This window comes from Tursiops truncatus, chromosome 5 (genome assembly GCF_011762595.2).
Source record: "Tursiops truncatus isolate mTurTru1 chromosome 5, mTurTru1.mat.Y, whole genome shotgun sequence".
Classification (NCBI taxonomy): Eukaryota; Metazoa; Chordata; class Mammalia; order Artiodactyla; family Delphinidae; genus Tursiops; species Tursiops truncatus.
In genome coordinates, this window is record NC_047038.1 from 81,489,763 (window position 1) to 81,515,851 (window position 26,089).

General features: G+C 33.2%; 1 long non-coding RNA gene across 3 annotated transcripts in view; it reads left to right on the forward strand.

Moving 5' to 3' along the window:
• The window catches only part of LOC141278701 (uncharacterized), a 220,931-nt gene that overhangs the window by 94,792 nt on the left and 100,050 nt on the right, over window positions 1-26,089 (forward strand). For 2 of the 3 annotated variants that reach the window (XR_012331750.1, XR_012331749.1), the window contains exon 4: window positions 3,599-3,716. This is a non-coding gene — a long non-coding RNA (uncharacterized lncRNA). Of the gene's footprint in view, window positions 1-3,598; window positions 3,717-18,334; window positions 18,441-26,089 lie in introns of those variants that run through there. The other variant, XR_012331751.1, reaches the window with a different exon arrangement.

Consider the following 26,089-nt stretch of genomic DNA (forward strand, 5'->3'; position numbering starts at 1 on the left):
AATCCAGAGTCTTAGTATAGTCTCTAGATTAAAGATAGCCTAAAGATAGATTTAAATCACAGATCACTCACTTTCCCATTACAAAGCAGTGTAACCATGAGCAAATTGTTCAGACTTTCTTTACTGTACTTTTATAAAATGGGAATAAGAATAAAACCAATGTCATAAGGTTTTTTACAAGTTTAATAAGGGCATTTATGTAAAATAATTACAATATATAATAATGATATAAATTGTATGCAAAATATTTAATTTTAATGATTTTGTTAAAAATTTAAAAAGAAAAAATTGAAACCCATGTTGGAGGTCAATTGGATAATATGTTTAAAAAACATAAAAAATATGTATACTTTTGCCCAAGATTTTCACACTTTGAAGAAGATATTCTAAAGATAATCTTGCATTTCTTAGCAAAGGACTACCTGCATCTTTTCAGATAGATATGTGTATGTATGTGTATATACATACACATATATATATTTATAAGCATCAAATAGTTTAATATATGTTAAATAAATAGTGCATTTACATGTGTAGTCATTAAATGATATGCTAAATGAACACTTACTTTTAGGGATAATCACAATGTATTATAAGGTTGAAATGTGTTTTCAAACAGTATATTTACTCTATATGCATAGAACACATTCCGATAAAATATGCATCAAGTAATAATTATTGAAACATATGGTTAATGAAAGAGTGGATGTTTCTTCATATTTTACTCATTTCAGTTTTCCAATATTTCCACAGTGTACCTGGATTTTGTATATTGATTGTGATTTTAATTGGAGAAAAATAAAGGGTTTTAAATTAAAAGAAGATAGTTTACTAGAAATTCTGTAACCAGGAGGCAAAAAATATAAAATTACTCCTATAGGTTCCTTCTTATCTGCCTATTTGGGAAATAAATTAACAGGAAACAGAATAACATCGGGATATAATTCGTGCTAGCATGCTAGAATGTTCTCAGTACTTGGCTGGTTGTGTATATCCTTTTAGGGGAATAAGATTTGTTGTTGTTGGATTTTTCCCAAATCTCCTAACAGAAAAGATCTCTTTTAAACTAATATTGCACACTTGTATCTCTCAGGCGTTTAGAAATAGAATTCTAAAAGATTACATAGAGAGATTCTGAAGAAATAAATAACTATAAAATAATGGGGTTTTTGTTTTGTTTCTTTGTTTTGTAACTTCATGCAAAATCTAATGTCACAGGTAGGGTAGTCTGGCAGAGTAATATAGGGGATTGATGACAAAGCTGGTGCTGAACATAAAATCAGCACAGCAAGTAAACACAAGTATATGGAATCAGAAAGGGATTTAGTATGAGTAAAGTTTTAAGACCTTTAGTTACACAATACACCAATCTGACACCATGAAATACTGAATAACAAATAAGAAAATATAATATTTAAAGGATAAAACACCTTTAAATATGTTCATGGCCGCATATAATTTAAATTCAATAAGTTATAGTTCAGAGTCATCGGATGGAGGTGTTCAAAGGCAATATTTTGAGCCACTCATTGAACAATATACTTTTTTTAGAAAATACAGTTACATTTCCAATGAATGTATGTCTGGTCAATATAATCTTTGCTGTGTTTTATTTATATTCTAATTCTATCCTTGTTTTCTTAGCTATAACAGAAGGTTGTCTCTATGCCTTTATAACTGAAGGCTTATACTGATACCTAAAGGAAATGGTCATAACAGTTAAGTTATTCGATAATATATTGTCTGGATGCTAAAGAGTGTTTTTAACATTAATTGAATATAATTAAACTGCTTCTAGTGTATCACAGGGAGTATGATTACAGTACTGAATAATTTTATGTCTACATATCAATACTTTAAAGCTCATGTACAAGCAGGCTTTGTGGGCATATGACATGTACAGTTACAAGGACCCTACCCTCAGAAGGACCCTGTACTTGGTCTAATGCTCTACTGTTGTTGTCTTGGAATTTTTAATAACTTTTGAACAAGGTGACCCACATTTTCATTTTGCCTGACCTGAAAATTATGTAGCCAGTTCTGTGTACAAAAAAATTAACTAGTCTTATTTTAATAGCCATAATATCCTAATACATCAGTCTATTCAAGGCTGTTCTCTGTCATCCTTAATATACCCCAAACTTATGTTTCCAATTATCTATTGATGCATAACATGATATTCCAAAATTTAGTGACTTAACAAAAGCCATTTCATTATATCTTTTGAAATTTTGATGAGGAATTTGGCCAAGGATTGCATGGCTGTAATTGGTATCACTTGGTGTAATTAGGCTGACAGCTGGAAGGTCCAACATGGTGTCAGTTACACACTTGGCACCTTGATGAAGACAGTGGGAAACTGGGCTCAGCTGGGCCCCACTCCCTTATATTTTTGTTTCAGGGCCTCTCTATGTAGTCTCTTTGGTAGGATAGACAGACTTATACAAGGTTCCCAGAAAAAGTGCAGTGAAAGAAAAAGAGGAAGTGAAAGTTGCCAGTCTCCTCATGCCTGACTAGATATTGGTACAACATCATTTCTACAGTGTTCTATTACTCAAAGTAGCCACAGAGTCCTCTTATATTCAAGACGTAGGGTGATAGACACAACCTCCTACAAGAAGAGTGTCAAAGCATTTGCACCCTTCTTTAATCTACCAAACCAGGATTAGGGTAATATAGACAGAGACTTTATTCTTATACATAAATTGTTTTGTATGTACCACTTTTATGTCCCTTATGGCATTTTATAGACACAGATAATTATATACTTAGCTATAACAAAGTAAACTAAATATAGATAGATAGAAATTGCTACTTATTCAGCAACCATCCACTAAATAGCTTCTTTTGATGAATTAGGAACAGTTAAGATAGAGAAATGTGAATTAGTTTCTTTGCTGACAACAACAAACTTAGACTTTATTAGAGAAAACAGAAATACAAATAAAGTTACATAATAGCTTATTCTTTTGTGTTTAATATAGAGAGATTGCATTATCAAAATGCAAAAAGGTATATGTAAATCTTATTCAGTGAGGTCTTTATATGTTCAAAATGTTGCATTTAATAATCTTTTGAATATTTCTTCAAAATTCTGTGCATGATTCTATATTGTTTTTGATGTGTTTGGAAAAACAGTCTTCCAGATTAATATGCCATCGATAAATTTTATCACTTAAAAAGTATAACATATTGTCCATCTTTTTTTTTTTTTTTTTTTTTTTTTTTTTTTTTTTTGCGGTACGCGGGCCTCTCACTGCTGTGGCCTCTCCCGCTGCGGAGCACAGGCCCCGGACGCGCAGGCCCAGCGGCCATGGCCCACGGGCCCAGCCGCTCCGCGGCACGTGGGATCCTCCCGGACCGGGGCACGAACCCGTGTCCCCTGCATCGGCAGGCGGACTCCCAACCACCGCGCCACCAGGGAAGCCCCTATTGTCCATCTTTGATTATTGGGAGTAAAAATGATAAGTTCTCTATTACATATCAAAAGACAAAGTCTAAACTTCAAATTTTGGTATAAGTCATGGATATTGAGATTTCAGAAGTTGACATAAGCAATTCTAAACCAAAAAGTAATAGGGAAAACCCTTTTTTACAGAAGTCCACAGGAAGAAAAGAGAATATGAAGAATTAGAATTCTCACCACCTCTGAATATTATCGGCCCTTGAGGTGGAGTACACTACAGAAAATTCCAGTTTGGTTAAGGAATAAACCTGTAAGTATGGAGCTTGTCTTTGTCTTTCTTCATTGGTATGTAGGGAGCTAACTCAAAATGTATTCCTGAGCCAATAAGTCTGGGCCACCCTTGATTGGGAATGATACATTGATTTATTAAGGCAGAAGAGAGAGCCCTTAATTCTTCCCTGACCCCTCTGTGATGAGGATGGGATCCAGGTATTGGTGAGTACTCCCGCTGAAGGAGGCAAATATAATTTATAGGGCTATTCATTGGCCTTGGCAGATAATCACTGTGCTTAAAAAAAAAAAAAAAAAAAGTAATTCCAAGACAGATACTGCAACATGGACTACTTGGGCCAGTGATGAGATAGAGAAAGGAACAGAGACTCAGAGGATCTAGTGCAGGTCACAGCTAAGACTCTTCTGAAGCAATGAACAGGACATTACTTGACCCTAACAATGCTGAGAAAACAAACCACTACAAAAAATATCTTGGTTGTGACTTCAGTAGCATATGTCTCAGGATGTCCCATGAGCAGCACAGCTCTATAGTCCCTCTCTTTCACTCTGAGAAGATGTAAAACTTGTTGCAATGAGAAGTAGACATAGTAACCCTCTTTAACATATTTTATTCATAACCTTCTCTTGGGTATTTTTCTATGATAATTGTTTGGTATGTACTGTTTCATTTTTAATGTCTATAATAAGAGATTGATTACTTAATCCTATTTTTAACTATTAGAAAAAATGTCAGTTTTTTATGATTGGGCACACATCTTTTTACACTTGTATAATTATTCTTTTTTATACATCCCTGTGAGTAAAACAAATGGATCAAAGGTTATCATAATTTAAAAATTTTGATACATTATGCAGATTTTCCTCCAGAAAGATTGTTACCAATTAGTATTATCACAAAATATATAAAAGTTCCTATTTATATATACCTTTACAGTGAGGAGATATTTTCATAGATAGAAAAATAATTTTGTGTATGGGTGTTTTGGGGTTATTATATCTTTTTTCATGTTATTTGCCTTTTTTTCCATTGACATATATCTGACATCCAAATTTTTCATTTCAGTTATTTTGGAGCAGACATTTCTTAAAAATTAAAAGAGTTAGTTTACTTACTTCAGATTAGATAATATTAAATTTTGAGAAAAAACACAATAGGATATATTACTGAAGATATCTAAAATGTCTTACAGATGTAATCCTTATACCAAACCAAATAGGAACAGCCCATAGAGGAAAGTACTAAATACAAAAACTCTAAACCCTGCACAACAACTGTTAGACGCTTGAAAAGTACAATTTTGCCCTGAATGAATATAGAGAAAATGTAGAATACATGCCAGATAACTTGTCTTCTTTTCTTATAAATTTGATTGTTTTTTTAATATGATTATCTACAGAGCACTCCAAAATTCTTTCAAGAGCTCATTATAAGTAAATATACTCTCAGCAATAAAACTTATAATGAGCTAAAGGGTGGTAGGCTTTCTTCCAGCAGTTTGAAGGGACACATGTCATAGGTCATAAGCTACCATAGGGAAACTAGGCTTAAAGAGCACTATTTCTGCATAACGGGCTTGTTCATTGTATATAAGCAATTTATTGTTACATTATAATACCATTGTTGACCTTAAACAAATAGACGGCCAGTTATTTCTCCAGCAAAAGCAGGTTTATCCAGAATCAGCAAAGAATTGAAATTTGAGCTCTGCCACTATGGCAAGCCACGTGCAAGTCCCTGCACAGCAATGAGAGAACTCTTTTAAAGAGGGGAAAAGGAAGTTGGGAGGGGAGGGCTCTTGTAAATAGAGTCCATTGGAGGAACTGAGAGTTGGAAGTATATCGACTTTCGGTTGGCTGAGTTGTGACAGTCTCACATTAGCTAAACTCTTGGCAGACAAGAAAAAGAAGTCTTTCTTCTTCCTTTTTGGGCCCTGCTATGATCATGGGGCATGAGAGCTGCTCCTTCTGGTCTCCCAGCTCTGTTTTAATTGAGGTTTCTGTATATTACGTTTTACACCATATAAAATTTCACAAATATAGGTGTTAGGTTATTGATTATGAATTTACATTAAATTTATAGAAAAAGTTTCCCTCATGGAAACTCAGCTTTTGTGCCAGTTTTACGTATCTGGTAGGGCGTTCCCTGTATATCTGTGATACTGTGATTTATAAGAAATATATATTTGGTCATTTAGATTACCAGATTTTATTTCTCATATATATTTGGCATTTGTTCATGGTCCCTGGCTCCTGATTCCTAAAACCCTTGGAATTTTCTATGATAGGAGTTAAAAAGATGTCTTTTGTTATGTTAATGGGATGACTTTTGGAAAACTCTGGTAACCTAAAGATGGGTGCCTGGTTGCCAGGAGAACCAACAGTGTGTTTAGAGGGTTGGAACTTTCAGTCTCACCTCTCTCCCCACCTACAGGGAGGGAAGAAGGGCTGGCGATTGAGTTCAATTGCCAATGGCCAATGATTTAATTAATTATGTCTACGTAATGAAGCCTCCATAAAACCCAAAAGGACAGGGTTTAGAAAGCTTCCAAGTTGGTGAGCACGTGGAGATTTGGGGAGAGTGGCGTGCTGGGAGATAGCATGAAAGCTCCTTGCCCTTTTCCCATACCCTACCCTATGCATCTATTCCATAAAGTGTTTGAGTTCTGTGAGTGGCTCTTAAACACGAGGAGTGGGTCCTGGGAATCTCTTATGTATAAGCAGTTGTTCAGAAGCACAGGTGATAACCTGGGCTTGCAACTGGCTTCTGAAGTGAGGAGTAGGGGCAGTCTTGTGGTACTGACCCCTTAAGCTGTAGAATTTGATGCTATCTCCTGATAGGTAGATAGATCAAAGTTGAGTTGAATTGTAGAACATGCAGCTTGTGTCAGAGCATTGCTTGTTGGTGTGGGGAAACCCACACCCCTATTGGAACTGTTTCAGAGACAAATTAATATCTGTAATCACTACTTCTTTGATAACTTGGGGGAATGTTAGAGCAATTAATGAAAGAGAAGAGGACTGAATATTAGTTGTGAATTTCTGTAAATTATGAGTACTTTCCCATCAAATACTTTGGTTTAGAAGAATAATTTGGCTTTTTTTAGCCAGCATAAAACTAAGGTTAACAAGAACAATGTAATAAAGTAAACTTTCAAAAGTTTGTTTTTATAAGCATAAATACAAGCTATGACAAATTGTATTAGTTTGATTTTCCTGAAGAACAAGTCAACAAGTTATTTTCTATAAATAAAATTTTCTTCATATATTCAAATTTCAAAAAATTAATAATTTTACTTTGTATTCATCAAATGGCATCTTGTAGAATGAATTTTGAGAAGTGGTTCATGAGTTTAAATAACTCTGTGACTTTTTTAATTACAAGTGAATAGACAGAAGTAAATCAATGTAATTTTCCTTTCAAATATATATTATATATATTTAAAATATATATTATACATTAAAAAAATATATATATATGATTTGCAACACTAACATAAGAAACTAAATAATGACAAGCAAGACTGGGACTCTTGAAAATCCTTAGAAGTTTAGTAAAACCACAGGGATTGGAATTTCAAAAGTAAATAAACTTAAGATTTGTGGTAGAAAATTGTTTTCTGGTTGAACACTATTAAAAACTGAACATTTTAGGAATGTTTAAAATCTGTTAGAGAAACATCAATTATCTGGTAGTTACCTAGGAGATAACCTTAGCTATACAGAACACAGATGAGAAATTTTGCAGACAAGCAAAGAACCTCTATTTAATCTAGTCCCAATTATAGCACACTGTTTATCCCCCACTTGCCAGAGCCTTGCATATTAGAAGCAACAAATTAAAAATATTTGAAGGCACACTTACATCCATAAAAAAAATCTTTCTGAAAGGAAAGAAAATAAGATAAAAAGCTAATCCATGAACTCAGCAAACACATCAATTTGTCTGAATATATTATAGGAAAAATAGAGATTCCAAAGTAGAAATTCTTCCTGATTTTGCACTTAATCCTCAAGGAGCTGGAACATTGTAAGGATAAAAGCTGAAGGCAAGATCCCAATCTGGCTGTAGCACTAGATGTAATAATTTTGCATGACATATAAAGAATTTCATATTATCTATGTATAATCATTTTTTCCCTAAGTATTTAAAAATGTCTTTTAGTTTTGAATATATATCATTCAGATATTTTTTCCCCTTTTGTACATCTTCTCATTCTTTTTGCCTGTTTTCATTTCCTTGGAATAAGACATTCCAGGGATTGCTGTTTGAGATACATTTTCCAAGAAAGGAGGGCCAATATTAGTGAATTTGTTGAGTGAGGGAAATATGAAGCTTTGTACTGGAAAGGCAAAGTTTATCATAATATCCAGACCATCTACCGAAAGATTTTTTTAATCCCATGGTCATAAATATTGTATATTTGATTCTTACTGTTTTCAATGACACATTTCCTCGTATCTTAGAGAAAGTGACAAAAGTCATGTTAGATAGTGGGTAGGATTCCAGCTCTCTTTCCATTAAAGATGTAGCTATCTCTAGTTAAAATAATAATGTCTTGGGTTAAACCTCAGGACAGTAACTGATGTTTGTAACACCCTGAGCTTTATAGAAAACTTTATTATTTTTAGTCCATATATCCAGCATTTAAGATACAGCGTTGTTAAGAATAGTTAATTTTAGCACAGTGGTTAAGAGCACAAAGAGTGAAGCCAGAGGTCTTGATCTAGAATCCCAGTTCTGCCATTTATTAGCTGGTCAAGTAACTTACCTATGTACCTTGGTTTCCTTACCCTAAAATGAGCATAATTATAGTATGTACCTCACAGGCTTATGCTAAGCATAAAATTAGTTAACATATATAAAACACTCTGAGGGGTCCCTTTCTCTATCATATTGTGCTATATCAGTGTTAGCTGTTTCCATAAACTGTTCAATTTAGCTTTTCTGAAATATTCACTTGCCAGGTTTATAAGATGTTACTTTATACATTTAAGCTTCTGATTTACATCATTTACATAGCTACCTCTTTTACTAATAATCTCACCTTTCCAAAGTAACCTAAACTAAAGTGATAATTTGAGAAAGGAAAGTTGAACTCTCTCCACTGCTTTATGAGCAATGTGCAATGGAAGATCTGTTAATTTTCAAGTAGTTTATTTAAAGGCCCATGAAGGTGAGAATAACATTAAGGTAAAACAAAACAAAACAAAATCTACTTGAGCTTTTATTTGCCAGATCCTGTGCTAAATGCTGTGTGACTATTTAATCCTTACAACAAACTTACAGTTATTAAGAGCTAATGAGGCACAGAGATAATTCAGCTGATATGTCAAGTTCAGTAAGTGGTAACATCTCAAGTTCAGTAAGTGGTAACATCTCAGGTTCAGTAAGTGGAAGGAAATCAGGATTTGAGCAGACAGATTCAAGAACTAGCTCTTCAGAGGAATTTGGCAAGTATGACAAGGAATATTGCCCTAATTATAGAAGTAGAAGACATGAAGAAGACAGGTCAGAGGTTCCAAGACAGGAAGATGTTATGTGTTTTCCCAGAAATATAATTGATATAAATAAATATTTAAAAGACTGGTTTGCTAGGCTTTTTTTGTTTGAATTCTGATCCTGCCACTTATAAGCTTGAGACTTTTTTTATGTGACTTAACATCTCAAAATCTCAGTTTTGGTTTCTGTAAAATAAGAAAAATAATTTCTCTATCAAGAGGCTATTTTATAGATTAAATAATATAAAGCACAAAGTCCAGTGCAGGACACTTAACGTAAGTACTCCATAAGTGATAACTATTATCATTTTTATTGTTATTTTCATAGCAAGTTATAATTTTTATTCAGTTAAAAGAACATGTATATGTGTAGAAAATGTTTTAGATGTGATGACAGAGGGAAGAAAAGGGAAACAAAAAATCTTTCCATATGTTCCAGCTACTTGTTCAGAGCATGACAAAAATAAAATTCGAACAAGCCAGAGACATAAGTATTATCTTTGTCTCCTGCCTCATTTAATCTTCTACCTCTGATTATTACTGTTTAAAGATCTCTTGAATATACTAATTCAACATATTTCTTTAATAACATAAATATTTATTATTGCTTACAAATTAATGGACCAGCTGATGGTTCTGGTCTTGACTAGGGCCACTCATGTGTCTATAGTCAGCTGCAGGTTAAATAGGCAATTATATTGATTTATTTAAATAGACTTTATTTTTTCCAGAGCAGTGTTAGGTTCACAGCAAAATTAAGTGGAAGGTACAGAGATTGCCCACATACCTCTTTTCCCCACACATGTGCAGCCTCCCACATTATCAATAATCCCTCCAAAGTGGTACATTTGTTACACTTAATGAACCTACATTGACAAATAATTGTCATCCAGTGTCCATAGTTTACATTAGGGTTTACTCTTGGTGTAGTACATTCTATGGGTTTGGACAAATGTAGAATGACATGCATCTACCATTATAGTATTACAAAGAGTAGTTTTGTTGCCCCCCAAATCCACTATGCTCCACCTATTCATCCTTCTCTCTCCTCTAACTCCTGGCAACAATTGTCCATAGTTTTGCCTTTTCTGGAATGTCAAATAGTGGAAGTCATACAGTATGTAGCCCTTTCAGATTGTTTTCTTTCACTTAGTGATATACATTTAAGGCTCCTCCATGTCGTTTCATGACTTTTTACTTAGTCTGGATGTACCATATTTTATTCATTCACCTCCTGAAGGATATCATTGTTGCTTCCAAATTCCAAAATTTTGGAATTCCAAAAATTCCAAATGTTGACTATTATGAGTAAAGCTGCTATAAATATCCACATGCAGGATTTTGTATGGACCTAAGTTTTTTACATTTGGGTAAATACCAAGGAGCATGATTATTAGATCCTGTGTAAGAGTATGTTTAGTTTTGTAAGAAACTGCCAAACTGTCTTTCAAACTGGGTGTACTGTTTTGCAATCCCACCAGCAATAAATGAGAGTTCCTACTGCTCCTCTCCCTCACAGTCCACATACTTCTTTTAAATTTCCAGTCATTTCCCTGGTTTATTCTGATTAATTTTCACAAGTGTCATGATAATTTTTTATACTCTTGAAGCCCCTCTTGGGTTTTCGAGTCCGTGTGCCACATTGTAGCTAGGTTATCTTTTAATTGACAAATGTGATGAGGCTCTTAAATCCAAGTACTGCCATTAGTAAGTGGTCTCTCTACTCAATATAATTTCACATCGTATCACATGACATGAAATGACAGCACAGAACAGCATAAGACATAAACTGTATGATCTACTCATCACTCTAACTTTATTTCACACCAATACCTGCTTAGGAATTGTCTATCCCTTTAATGAAAATGCTTTTTATTTCCTCCCTCTTTTATTCTCTTTCTTACCACTATCACTAGGCCTCAACTATATTTTCAATGAACTACAAGCTACTTGAGGGCAAGAAATGAAATCTTGTTTAAAACAGATGCCTAACATTGAATACAGAGTCTGATGTCTACTATACCTACAGTTTATATTTATTGAATATAAAAATAAATATGAATATGTAAATATAAATAGATTTATTGAATAAATGATATAGATGTATATATAAGCATATTTGGAAAAATATTTTCTTTCTTCAAAATTAATTTTTAAAAATTTTCCAGTCATGTCCAATAAAATCAACTGCTTCTAAAATTTCAGTTGATTTTTTTGGGACCTTATCAAACTTTACTGTAATGTATTGTCTTTTAGATAACTAGATTCAGTTTGGTAAAATTCTATTCCTAATTTTTTCTTAATATTTTCATAAGAAAGAGAATGGATACATATATGTGGAGATATATATCTATATAGATATAGATAGATATTTATATATATATATAAAATGTCCTTGCCATGTTAGTATCAAAGTTATGCTGGATACATACATGATTACAAATAATGACTTTTATTGGTTTGTATGTTGAATTTTGTCTGAAATTTCTTTATTTCTTCAACATTGGAAGGATATTCTCAGTTAATATAGACTTCTAGCTTGGTCTACAAGGACTTTAGGCAGATCTTTTTTTTGGTGGCAGAGGGGGGCGGGGGGGAGGGATCCATCATTTCTTTTGAGAAGTTTCCTAGCAGTCTTATTTAGCTCATTTGAAGACAGTGTATTTCCATTTGCTCTCACTGTTTTTTCTTTGTAGTTCATTTTTACTAATCTTATCACACACTTGGAAGTGATTTTTCTTTCTATTTATATCTCATAGATTTCTCTGAATTTGTAGCTTTAAAAAAAATTGGGGGGGTTACCTCTTAAAATTATTTATCTTCCATTTTCTCTTCTGCTCTTCATGGATTCTAAGCTTGAGTTACAGATATGTAAGGCCTTCTCAGTATTTGTAGTTATTTGCCTTTCTTTTATAATTCTCTATATACATTAGCCTGGACATTTTCTATTGACCTATTTTTCTAGTTCACTAATCCTTTCTACTGTCGTTTCCAATTTGTTGTTACAAGTATTTTTATTTTTATTATTTTTAATTCCAATTAACACATTTTTTAGTTTTAGAGTTACATTTGATTCTTTTTATAAATTCTTATTTTCACAAGAATTTTCCATTTTAGCATCTGTGGTAGGCTGAATAATGGCTGCCCTAAGATGTTCATGTCCTTCTCCCAGAATTTGTAAATATGTTATTTTACATGGTAAAAGTGACTTTGTAGATGTGATTACATTAAGATTCTTGAGAAAGGGAGATTATCATGGATTATCTGGGTGGGCACAATGAAAACACAAGTATAAGAGGGAGACAGGAGGTCAAAGAAGAGAAGACAGTGTGAGAACAGAAGCAGAGATGAGAGTGAGGTGGCCACAACCATGGAATTCCAGCAGTCTCTAGAGGCTGAAAGAGACAGGAAATGATTCTCTGTTAAAGTTGCCAGAAGGAACCAACCTAGCTGACACTGATTTTAGCTCTGTAAGACTCATTCCAGGCTTCTGATTTCCAGAATTGTAAGGTAATGGCTTTGTATTGTTTTAAGTCTGTGGTGATTTGTCACAGCAGCAATAGGAAACTAACATATGCATCACTTTTCTTCATATTTATTTATAGATGTATTCATTTTAAAGTTTGTCCCTGGTAACCACAATCATAAGGTCATCAATCAGTTAATTTTTATTATCTGTATTCTGGGTTTTGCTTAATGATATATCTGATAGTTTGGGTTTGAATGCTTAACATTGCATATGAAAAATTATAGACATTATGGATACATTTTATCTTCTTCTACAGAAGTTTCACCTTATACATTGTTGGGTTAATTTACCTGCTTTGTTTTAGGGCATTTTTTGTTGTTGTTGTTGTTGTTGTTGTGAGGCTCAGGCTATATGTGGTTTCCCCATGGTAGCTTATAGCTCTCCAGTAAATAAATCGCCTGAGGATGCTAACTAACACTCCTCCCTTGACTGTCTGAAACCCCTAAAAGCTGTGACACCACTGAAAACTTCACTGTAATTTTCATTCATTTTCTGCTTTTTTACCTGCACAAGATTGGAGCTTAAGGATTCAGCAATGTGTTGGACTCATTTTCTTGTGACTCCCTTCTCCCTGGGATTTTGGCCATGCAAGTTCTGGTTACCTCGGCAGTCTCAAACTTTGAATTTCATTTTTTTTTGTTAAGCTCTATAAGATTTCCAAATGTTTTGCTGGCTTCTCTATTAGATGAAACCTTCTGCCTTTACAGTCACTCACTGTAAATATTTTGAGGACCCAGTCTGATATTATCTAGCTTAAGATTTCTATACACTGTAAGTTAGAATATTGCTTTCATTTTACATATGTGAAACTTGAGGCTTAGAGGTGATACATAACTTGCCCAAAATGGCACAGGGAGAACTGGAAGCAGCTGTGTCTCTAAACTCCAGATGCACTTCACTCCATAGGAATGACTCTCAAATATAATTTAAAATAAACTGAGAAAAGAAATGGTAACAGAAATGGAAATAGGAACTCAATTTATGAAAGTGCTAGTTAATTTTAACTTCTTTAAACAATATATTTTGTTCTCTAGTTGAAAGATGTAGGAGATAAAGTGGTTTTCAATATTAAGTATTTTAACTTGTTATTAAAGTTATGAGTATAAGCACTAGCAGCCAACAATTTTTGCAAGAAGACTTTTTAATATAGATGACACAAATAGAAATTAATATACCATAATTACAAGGGAACATAACCTACAGCTCCCATGGAAACTTTTTTAATAGTGCCCATCATAATTTGTCATTGCTGCATTTTTTTTTAACATCTTTTTGGGAGTATAATTGCTTTACAATGGTGTGTTAGTTTCTGCTTTATAACAAAGTGAATCAGTTATACATATGTTCCCATATCTCTTCCCTCTTGCATCTCCCTCCCTATCCCACCCCTCTAGGTGGTCACAAAGCACGGAGCTGATCTCCCTGTGCCATGTGGCTGCTTCCCACTAGCTATCTATTTTACATTTGGTAGTGTATATATGTCCATGCCACTCTCTCACTTTGTCACAGCTTACCTTTCCCCCTCCCCATATCCTCAAGTACATTCTCTACTAGGTTTGTGTCTTTATTCTATCTTACCCCTAGGTTCTTCATGACATTTTTAAATTTTCCCTTAAATTCCATATATATGTGTTAGCATATGGTATCTGTTTTTCTCTTTCTGACTTACTTCACTCTGTATGACAGACTCTAGGTCCATCCACCTCACTACAGATAACTCAATATCGTTTCTTTTTATGGCTGAGTAATATTCCATTGTATATATGTGCCACATCTTCTTTATCCATTCATCTGATGATGGACACTTAGGTTGCTTCCATCTCCTGGATATTGTAAATAGAGCTGCAATGAACATTTTGGTACATGACTCTTTTTGAATTATGGTTTTCTCAGGGTATATACCCAGTAGTGGGATTGCTGGGTCATATGGTAGTTCTATTTTTAGTTTTTTAAGGAACCGCCATACTGTTCTCCGTAGTGGCTGTACCAATTCACATTCCCACCAGCAGTGCAAGAGTGTTCCCTTTTCTCCACACCCTCTCCAGCATTTATTGTTTCTAGATTTTTTGATGATGGCCATTCTGACTGGTGTGAGGTGATATCTCATTGTAGTTTTGATTTGCATTTCTCTAATGATTAATGATGTTGAGGATTCTTTCATGTGTTTGTTGACAATCTGTATATCTTCTTTGGAGAAATGTCTATTTAGGTCTTCTGCCCATTTTTGGATTGGGTTGTTTGTTTTTTTGTTATAGAGCTGCATGAGCTGCTTGTAAATTTTGGAGATTAATCATTTGTCAGTTGCTTCATTTGCAAATATTTTCTCCCATTCTGAGGGTTGTCTTTTGGTTTTGTTTGTGTTTTCCTTTGCTGTGCAAAAGCTTTGAAGTTTCATTAGGTCCATTTGTTTATTTTTGTTTTTATTTCCATTTCTCTAGGAGGTGGGTCAAAAGGATCTTGCTGTGATTGATGTCATAGAGTGTTCTGCCTATGTTTTCCTCTAAGTGTTTTATAGTTTCTGGCCTTACATTTAGATCTTTAATCCATTTTGAGCTTATTTTTGTGTATGGTGTTAGAGAGTGTTCTAATCTCATACTTTTACACGTACCTGTCCAGTTTTCCCAGCACCACTTATTGAAGAGGCTGTCTTTTCTCCACTGTATATTCTTGCCTCCTTTATCAAAGATAAGGTGACCATATGTGCGTGGGTTTATCTCTGGGCTTTCTATCCTGTTCCATTGATCTATATTTCTCTTTTTGTGCCAGTAACATACTGTCTTGATTACTGTAGCTTTGTAGTATAGTCTGAAGTCAGGGAGCCTGATTCCTCCAGCTCCATTTTTCGTTCTCAAGATTGCTTTGGCTATTCGGGGTCTTTTGTGTTTCCATACAAATTGTGAAATTTTTTGTTCTAGTTCTGTGAAAAATGCCAGTGGTAGTTTGATAGGGATTGCATTGAATCTGTAGATTGCTTTGGGTAGTAGAGTCATTTTCACAATGTTGATTCTTCCAATCCAAGAACACGGTATATCTCTCCATCTCTTTGTATCATCTTTAATTTCTTTCATCAGTGTCTTATAATTTTCTGCATACAGGTCTTTTGTCTCCTTAGGTAGGTTTATTCCTAGGTATTTTATTCTTTTTGTTGCAATGGTAAATGGGAGTGTTTTCTTAATTTCATTTTCAGATTTTTCATCCTTAGTGTATAGGAATGCCAGAGATTTGTGTGCATTAATTTTGTATCCTGCTACTTTACCAAATTCATTGATTAGCTCTAGTAGTTTTCTGGTAGCATCTTTGGGATTCTCTATGTATAGTATGATGTCATCTGCAAACAGTGGCATCTTTACTTCTTTTCTGATTTGGATTCCTTTTATTTCTTTTTCTTCTCTGATTGCTGTGGCTAAAACTTCTAAAACTATGTTGAATAAGAGTGGTGAGAGTGAGCGACCTTGTCTTGTTCCTTATCTTAGTGGAAATGGTTTTAGTTTTTCACCATTGAGGATGATGTTGGCTGTGGGTTTGTCATATATGGCCTTTATTATGTTGAGGAAAGTTCCCTCTATGGCTACTTTCTGCAGGGTTTTTATCATAAATGGATGTTGAATTTTGTCAAAAGCTTTCTCTGCATCTATTGAGATGATCATATGGTTTTTCTCCTTCAATTTGTTAATATGGTGTATCACGTTGATTGATTTGCGTGTATTGAAGAATCCTTGCATTCCTGGAATAAACCCCACTTGATCATGGTGTATGATCCTTTTAATGTGCTGTTGGATTCTGTTTGCTAGTATTTTGTTGAGGATTTTTGCATCTATGTTCCTCAGTGATATTGGCCTGTAGTTTTCTTTCTTTGTGACATATTTGTCTGGTTTTGGTATCAGGGTGATGGTGGCCTCGTAGAATGAGTTTGGGAGTGTTCCTCCCTCTGCTATGTTTTGGAAGAGTTTGAGAAGGATGGGTGTTAGCTCTTCTCTAAATGTTTGATAGAATTCACCTGTGAAGCCATCTGGTCCTGGGCTTTTGTTTGTTGGAAGATTTTTAATCACATTCTCAATATCAGTGTTGTGATTGGTCTGTTTATATTTTCTGTTTCTTCCTGATTCATCATTGCTGCATTTTTATACCCTCTCCTGATATTCCAGTTTGGGACAAATTTATTTTTCTTATGTTGAGCAGTAAATAAATCACCTATGTTTGTTTCTATTGGTTTTTTTTCTGGTTACTAAGAATAGATTTTGACTAACATACTGGGGACATGCATATACTTGTGAGGAATATAAAAGCAAGCAAAGTATATTAAAAGGTTAAGAAAACTCCAAAATAATAGGGTGATAATTTTAACCAGAATAAATAAGAGAGAATCAGTGGGGGAGGTGATAATGCTATGCTGTCATAGTTAAGATTGTAATGCTTGAGCAAACAAATTGTTCTATGCTGGAATTTCAAAGTGAACTAAACAGCAATGCATGTCTTTGTGAAATGAGTACAAGAGTAGTTGGTTGCTTAGTTTTGTTCCTTAATATATTCTCAAACTTTTTCTATAAAATATATTAAAGTGCTAACAAGAATACTATTATGAATACATTAAATCAGCGGTCCGCAGCCTTTCTGGCACCAGGGACTCGTTTCGTGGAAGATGAGTTTTCTATGGACGGATGTGGAAGGGGTGCAGTGTGTGATTTAGGCGGTAATGCAAGCAATCGGGAGCGGCAGATGAAGCTTCGCTGGCTTGACTGACGCTCACCTCCTGCTTTGAGGCCCCATCCCTAACAGGGTGTGGGCCAGTATGGGTCCGCGGCCTGGGTGTTGGGGACCCTTGCATTAACTAATTACAATAGCTTTAGTAACATATCAGATATTGTCATTGTTTTAGACCAAACAATACTGTTAACTTGGATTTTGAAGGATGTGGGGATAGGAATTTGAACTTAAGTTTTTATAACCAATATTTATTATAACCAACATATTTTTCATATTTCTTACATTTGCAAAAACCAAAGAAACCTCTGGTATTTTAAAGCCATTGAACATTTTAAAATCTTCATCTTGCCTGACTCCTTGTTATTTGACGTGGGTAGTAACTATTCTCAAAAATCTCTGTTCCCAGTCTCTGGAGCATCAGTCATTTCTCTGACAACTCACACCAGTTACTCTATTCTGTTTTTCCTTTTCTACCTCTACTATTTCTACTGTTTTTTACTCCTTAGAATTATATTCTGGATTCTTTTCACTCATTTCACAAAGTCTGTATGGTAAATGTCATCTACTTTCAGATGTTTAAATATTTATTTTATGTGCCTCATTGATGATTTAAAGAGCCAGGGTCTGGAATCAGCTAGATTTGGGTACAATTACTAAATTATTAATCACCTGAGTTACTTAATGGCTTAAGCTTTTAAAAAGTGTTATTATTGCAAAAGGAAGACCTCTTCCTCTTCTCTCACTGGAATAAATAACAATCTGCATTTCGTCACATTCTAAGACAATAACTAGATCATGACGACATGTAAGTTTGATCTCATCTCATGGATGAGAGACTATCCTTTTTACCTACTTCTCCCATGTCTCACCTATGCATCCATTTCCCTCCACCATTGTGACAGAACTCTCACTACCTCAGGCTGGTTGTTCCCCTGGGGGATCTCCAGAAAACTTGGCATATCCACAAGATACATGCAAGGAGATGCGCACTTAGAGTTCCCTCCCCCAGATCTCACTGTTGCTGAGCTTCATGCATATCTTCCTAGAATCTCAGGTGAGGAAGCTACTGTACGCTGATCTGATCTCTTTTTACCAACTCTGTTTCTGACCAGAATGGTTTATGGGAAAAAGCAAAAGAGGTTTTTCCCTATCCTTCTCTTTCATCATAGCTACCTCCTTTGTTAAATATAATTTATCTTTTCACCCAGTTTCATGCTATCATAGTAGATGGTATTCAGTTTAATGATGAAGAGCACAGAATTTTGAGCCAGTTTGCCTAGGTTTGAATTACAACTCTGTCAGTTATTAAATATATGATCTTGGTCAAGCCACGTAACTGTGCCTTAATTTTCTTGTCCTGTCATTAAAAATTATTATAGTACCTACTTCATAGGGATATTGAAAGATGAAGTGAGTTAATCTAGGTAAATGGCTTAGAATAATGCCTTACACTTAAGCACTAAATATATTTTAGTATTTATTATTAGTGTAAGTTATAGAAATTGATATTAAAAGAGCATTTAAATCTTTGCATCTCCTTTGAAGGACTCCCCAGTATGCTTGACTTCCTCCCACACTTTCCAATCTAACTTAGAAGTTCAACTCTTAGCCACCTCAGACTCATCCACATATATTATTAAAACTTCTTCAGGTCCAGGAAAAGCATTAGATATATCTTGTTTAGCTGCATTTGTTTAAATTTGACAGGAAGTATGTGTTAGTCCCTAACTGCAATCTGATGCCATGTTCTTTTTTAACTGAAAAAATCATAATCCAGACTCTGGTCTTAGATTTCTAATTTAACAGTGCAACTGGTGCTGAGGGAGTCTGGTGTTTGGAGATTAACAGTATGGTTTCACTCTGATTTTCCAGAACTCTAGCCTTACCACAGTAACAGAATTTCTTCCTTTCAACTTTCTCTTCGCCCCTCTTCCCCCTCTCCTTCTCCTTTCTGTCTCTCTCAATGTCTTTCTGATTGTACATCAAATCTGAGGTCTTTCTTCAGAACAAAGTCATTTCTGTCATATCCTTGGCCAATACATTGTAGCTTGAGTTAGTGCAACTGAAGTAGGGCTTCCTTTTCTGAAAAGCAGCTGTGTCTCAAAAGTGCAGGTTCCAGAGGTGTCTTAAAGACAAATTTCCATGTCTCTCCTTTCCTTCCCCTCTCTTGTGCCTCTCTCTTCCTTTTTATTCTGCTTCAGGGTTGGAATCCGGACCTCATGATGACTCAGTACTCAATAGTCTATAGCTTTGTAATTAGACTAGAGCTCACACAAATGATGACCAATGATCTTGAAAGCAACTGTGGCTATATCTGTAAATTCTATGAGAATGTATTTCATGATTGGTCAGTTCCACCCAACTAGTCAAACTGGGGTTTCACCTTTTACCTTTACTGCCTCTCTGGTTATCACAAACAATTTTTTTGTTTATTCTTCAAGTGTACTGGGACTTTTACCAGGCCAAAGCTCCACCCTGGCCTATTTAAGTATCAGCAAATATTTTAAAATGACTTATTTTAAGGCCATCTACTATACAAATTATTTTTTACAATACTTTTAACATAAATGCAAATACCAAACTTGCTAATTTTTGGTATAGTCTTTTTTTCTTTTGACTTTGCTAACTCCTATCCATTCACCCAACCAGTGTTCCACCAAATAACTCATATAAAGAATCTAGTATGAAGCACTATAAAGTTAACTATTTTAACTATCTAGACAGTACATAGGGTTTTTTAGTCATCTTATGTTTTTCAAGTGGAAACATTTTCACAATCTTTTCTGCTATTCTCAGTGAACAATATTTTATGGAAATTCTTCGTCTACTGGTCTATGTGTAATTCATTATTTTTAATGACTGAATAATACTTCATAGTGGAGATATACCACAATTTATATAGTTATCCTTCAAATAATAGTCATCTACTTTATTTCTGCTTTTTTCTTCCACTAAAAACAATGCTTGCAATTAAATTTTTGATACCTATATTGCTATGTAATGTGTTTTATTTCTATGGAGTAGATATCCTGGTACAGGATATTGTGTTTAAAAGGAAAATTTATTTTAATAAATTTTATTTTGTGCTGTTCAATTGCTTGTCTTAAAAATAACTGACATTTTTACAAGCAATAGATGAGTGTCATTTTCTAGTAATCTCCAAAAGCAATAACATCTTTATGTCTTTTAAATTTTTTAACAGTTTGAAACATGTAAAACATAAAAAAGGACAATAATGAGTCAACATTTGTTTTATTTGCATTTTTCTGAATATTGCTATGTTTCCTGATTTGTATTTATTTTTTTGGTGTATTTACTCTTCATAATACCTGACCATTATTTTTTGTTAATGTTTCATCTTTTTCTTTACAACATGTAAGGACACTTTGCTTATTATCTGTATTACAAATATGTTTTCCATTGCCATATATTTGTTATTAATATCTTTGTAGGCTAGTACTACTATCATTCATTTTATCTGATGGTCTCTTTTTCAGTTGTTATTGTTCTTTGCCTATTTACTGTAGTTTAATTTTAGTTAAGGTTGTGATGATATTACAGTGGTGGAAATCCAAGCCCTCCCCATGTGAACCATCAGAAGAAGGGAGACTGTATTCCCCTGCAAATGTACATAAAGGAACATTCCCGCCTCTCTCTTTTCCAGGTATTCCCCAAGAATTACACAGAGAAAGAGGATTCAGCTAACCTACTCAATTCATTTTTGTGGGTTAGTGAAATTACTTGATATTATTGTTAAATATTGTTCAAATTTCAATTGAGGATACAAAAGAGGCAAAGAAAGCTCTTTAATCTATTTTCCAGGCACCTGCCAAAAATACTGAGGGAGAAAGTAAAATACCAGCTCTTTTTTCGCTAGAACTCAAAACTTTATTTGCATGTAAGCTCAAATTATCATTTGACTCAGAAGAGGAAGATTTTATTATGTTTTTAGCATAAAGGAAAGGAGACAATTTCTCATCATAGTCTTAACAGAATCCCTTCTTTAGTCCGTGTCTCTGTGTTTAAAGCTATTTTGTTGTTGTTGCCAAGGGGAAAAAATGCCATGGGATTGATTATGGTTAATTAACATTCTCATGAAATAGTTCTAGTCAATTATTCCACTGCTATTAATATATGACAGAAGTGCATTTATGAAACACTGCCTAAGTCTTCTAATCAGTTTTATATAAATTACACATTTTCCTTAAATTTGGAAACTAGGAAAATTAGGTCTATTTTATAAAAGGAATATGTTTATCCAAGGTCACACATGACTTGATATTTCTTTGTCATTTTTTTGTGTGTATTACCTGTGATGAGCAAGAATTTAGGTTGTCACCATTCCTTTCAGTGATGAAAAATACCATTTTATTAAAAAATACAATTCAGTAAATCATTAGTGCCTCCAAAACTGAACAACTCAGCTAAAATGATTTCCTTATGTGAAGAAAAATGACTGATGTGATCCAAAACCTTTGAATTTGTATGCATTGAAATTACTGTTCTAGATACGGTGAGGAAGGGATGAGAGGAATTAATCAATTTTATTAATATGATATTCAAAAGAGTGTGCTTTTTCCTCATTTTTAGGACTAACATATCATATCTGACACATTTATTTTTGTCCTTCACAGTGAGTTACATTTCATCTTTTGGGTTATTGGCACAAGGAAAAAGAGATAGTCTTGCTGAGGGCCATTAATAGTTTCATATATCACTTTTTTGCTGTGACTCAGCATTGCCATTACATAAGTTCAGTTTCTGCTGTTCAGTATTATTCATACATTTGCAGCACAATTCAGAGAGGTCAACATTTATTCTCCTTCGACCATAGATGATTGCCTGAAAAGATCATTCTTCCCACGAATCAACATAGAATAGTTCCTGAAACATTTTAACTGTGATAAACACATTTCACATCATAAATATACTTAAATATAGTAATATAATTGTGATCTTGGCCAGATCACAATATCCTTTGACTCATTTTATTTATGTATAAAACTATACATACTACACACTATACATACATATTGATTAGACTATAGATGTTTTAGAAAAACTTTCTTTTAGAAAATGTTACATATCTGCATATCCTAAAGTTAGTATAAAAAGCAGAATTTGACTGTTACTAACGAATATCAATTTTAAGACTGGTTAGCAAATAGAGAAAGAACAACTTCTATTTTCTGTTTTGCTCTGTCTAGTCTCAGTAAACAGTGTCTACTTCTGAGGTGCTATTGTCATTGATATTACAAGAGTAGAACTGGTTTTTACGACTTTTGTAAAAGAAGAGATATCATTGTTTGTAATTTTATAGCAGTTGTCTTAAGGAAACACTATACTTTTTGTATGTTTCTGAGTATGCAAACAAAATATTTTATCAGTTCTAATAATTTGTCCCATTATGATTTCAGTTTTTGAATCTATGATATGTCAAACATTAGTTACCAAATGGATAGAATCTGCAGGAAAATAGGGAATAGAAACATATTTATGATGATTTTAAGCTCTGCCATTCAATACATTATATAGCAACACTGTCTTAAGACTTCGAACACTCAGATTTTATAACTCTGTATTATTTGATCCATAACAAGAGTATTTTACAGGAGTTTAAAAATTGCATCAGTAAAATAAGCTATGTGATTTTATTTTTTTCTGATTTTAGAGTAAGCGACTTTCCCAATTACCTTTTTATTCATGACTGTGGTTGTTAAAAACACATCTGGTTTTAAAATGAATGCATCAGATCTTTTTGATAATGCATGAATTTATTAGATAAGGTGGTTTAATCAGTGAAGACTTCCATGTATACTTTATACATATCACAAAAAGTTGCACAAAAACTCTTTTAGAGATGTCTTTTTTTAAAAAAGAGCATTAATTTCTTAGAAATACCACGTTATCTGTCTTATAGGCTAACTCAGATCTGGTCTGGCAAATTGCATTTTTGTGGTATCGTTTACTTAGTTTCTCTATTCATCATATTTCCTATAAAATGGCAAATATAACTAGAGGTTTGATTAGAGTTATTATCAACTTTGGGGGATAAAAATAATCATGATTCTTTGTACTTCCTATTGTGTTAAATTATGAAGCATAAAATCTCAGTTGTTCCATGTTTATTAATGTAAACATTGATTAGTGGATAAAGTGCTTCAGCCTGATCACTCCACTATAAAGTTTCCTCACTGAATTTTCATGTAATCATTTAATATCATATTGATTATTATTTAGATTCATTGTCCCATTATAAATTGCAAAATGGTAATATTTTAATTCCATTTTTACTTCTGAATTTATTAGATAAATTTTTCTGTCAAAAAAATTTTAAACAACTGGTTTTGCTGAAATAAAATCCGTAAGGGTAGATGAGATAATGCTTGATTTTATTCTTAAATTGTCCATTTTCAGATTCACACATTGCTGTCCTAACAACCTTAATATTGAATTATTATGAATTCGTGAATTTCTTAAATATAAATTATTATCTTTATGATTCTCAGATTGTCTCATCTTGGGCCAGGGGCAAAACCTTTGAGTGGCCTTTTGTGTTCTTTGGACAAGGTGCTTTTAAAATTTGATAGTTTTCTTGCTTTCTAGTTCAAGAAAATGCCCATCTGGAACATTTCTTCTCCAGATCTGAATTAAAACATTTCTTAAAAGATCCCTCATTATTTTCACTTGGAAATAATGTTTAGAGGTTGTAGCCGAAGATCTAGAAATTCAATCCACTGTTTAAGAATAAATTTTTCTAGGCTTTTCAATGAAAAGATCAAGAAATTAAATGTTTTAGAAAGTACTTTGTGTATATGTATAGCTGTCCCACTAATTTAATATATAGTTAAGTTCATTTGTTTTATTTGTTTCCAATTTTAAAAGACTTCTCTTTTCTTTGTGACTTAGATTTTAAATTATTCCAGGTAAATGTCATACTAAAAAAATTAAAAGAAATAATGAAAAGTGAAATTACAGGCTCATTTCATTCATAATATAAATTTTAATTCTAAATAAAATCTACAATGAAGCTTCTATTCTATGAAAAATACATTACTTAATGACCCAGTTCAAATTATTCCAGATTATGTTAAACTAGGTTATTACTTAAAAAATTCAATGTAAGTTACTCATTAATAGATAAATGAGTAAATGTATATGATCATTTTAATAAGGGCATAAAATATTTTAAAATAAATATCCATTTATCATAAAAAATGAAATCTCTTACAACTAGGAATGGAAGGAAACTGCTTTAAGTGGCAAATGAATATATAAATAATTAAAGCAATTATCATATTTAACAGTGAACATTGAAAACCTTTCCTTTACATTGTAAGTAAAGTGATTATTACTACTATCACATGAACAGTCAGTATCAGTTCAGAAAGACAAGGTTATTTTATAAATTATACACATTATAATAATTCAAACAAAAATCTCAGTTTCAAATGATATGATTATATACATAGGAAATTCAAAATAATACACAAATGAATTCTTAGAATTAACAAGATATATTTACACATTTGTTAGATAAAAATAAATTAAAATTAATTATATTTCTTTGCGCACTTAGGAAATAAATTTACAGTCATACTTCCGAGATATTGCAGATTTGATTAGAGACCACTGCAATAAAGTGAATATCACAATAAAGCGAGTCACAAAAAGTTTTTAGTTTCCTAGTTCATGTAAAAATTATGTTTATACTGTAGTCTATTAATTGTGCAATACCATAAGTCTTAAAAAGCAATATATATACCTTAATCAAAAGGTAATTATTTTGGAAAAATGGCACCAACAGACTTGCTCAATGCAGGGTTGCCGCAAATCTTCAATTTGTAAAAAATACAAATTTTTGAAAGAAGGTGGTCAAAAGCCATAAACTTCCAGTCATAAGTAAGCACTAGGTATGTAATGTACAACCTGATGCCTATAGCTGTATAATATAAGGTAACGTTGTTAAGAGAGTAAATCCTGAGTTTGCATCACAAGGAGAAAGTTTGTTTCCTTTATTTTTTCCTTTTTTTTTTTTTGTTTTAAATCTGTGTGAGAAGATGGATGGTAGCTGTACTTACTATGGCAATTATTTCACAATATATGTAAATCAAACCATAATACTATACTCCTTAAACTTATACAGTGATGTATGTCAATTCTTTCTCAGTAGAACTGGGGTTGGGGGAAGACTATGAAAATGTAAAAGTCTCTAGCAAGACTGATCAAATAGAATTAAGAGAGGACATTAATTATTCTTAGTGAGTGGATAAGGGAGCTTTGCTACAGATCTTACAGACATTAAAAAGATAAGAGAATATATAAACATCTTTATGCAAAGGAAAATTTTTTATGAAATAGATTCTTAGAAAAACACTTTATAAAACTGTTAAAAGTAGAACTTTTAAATATCTAAAAATTCCAATATCTATTTAAGGAATTGAATCAATAAATATGATAATGCTGGGTGGTGATGATATTTGAAGAACCTGTTAGACCTTGGCTTCATTTTTTTATATTGTGGGATTTTAATTAGCCTAACACCTGGATTCTCTCCCCACCTCTTATTTATTCCTCTTGAGAAGAGAAGGGATTACCTGATAGAGGAGTTGAGAGAAGGAACTAGGCATGCTCAGTTCAGTCTTTTCTTCCCTTTA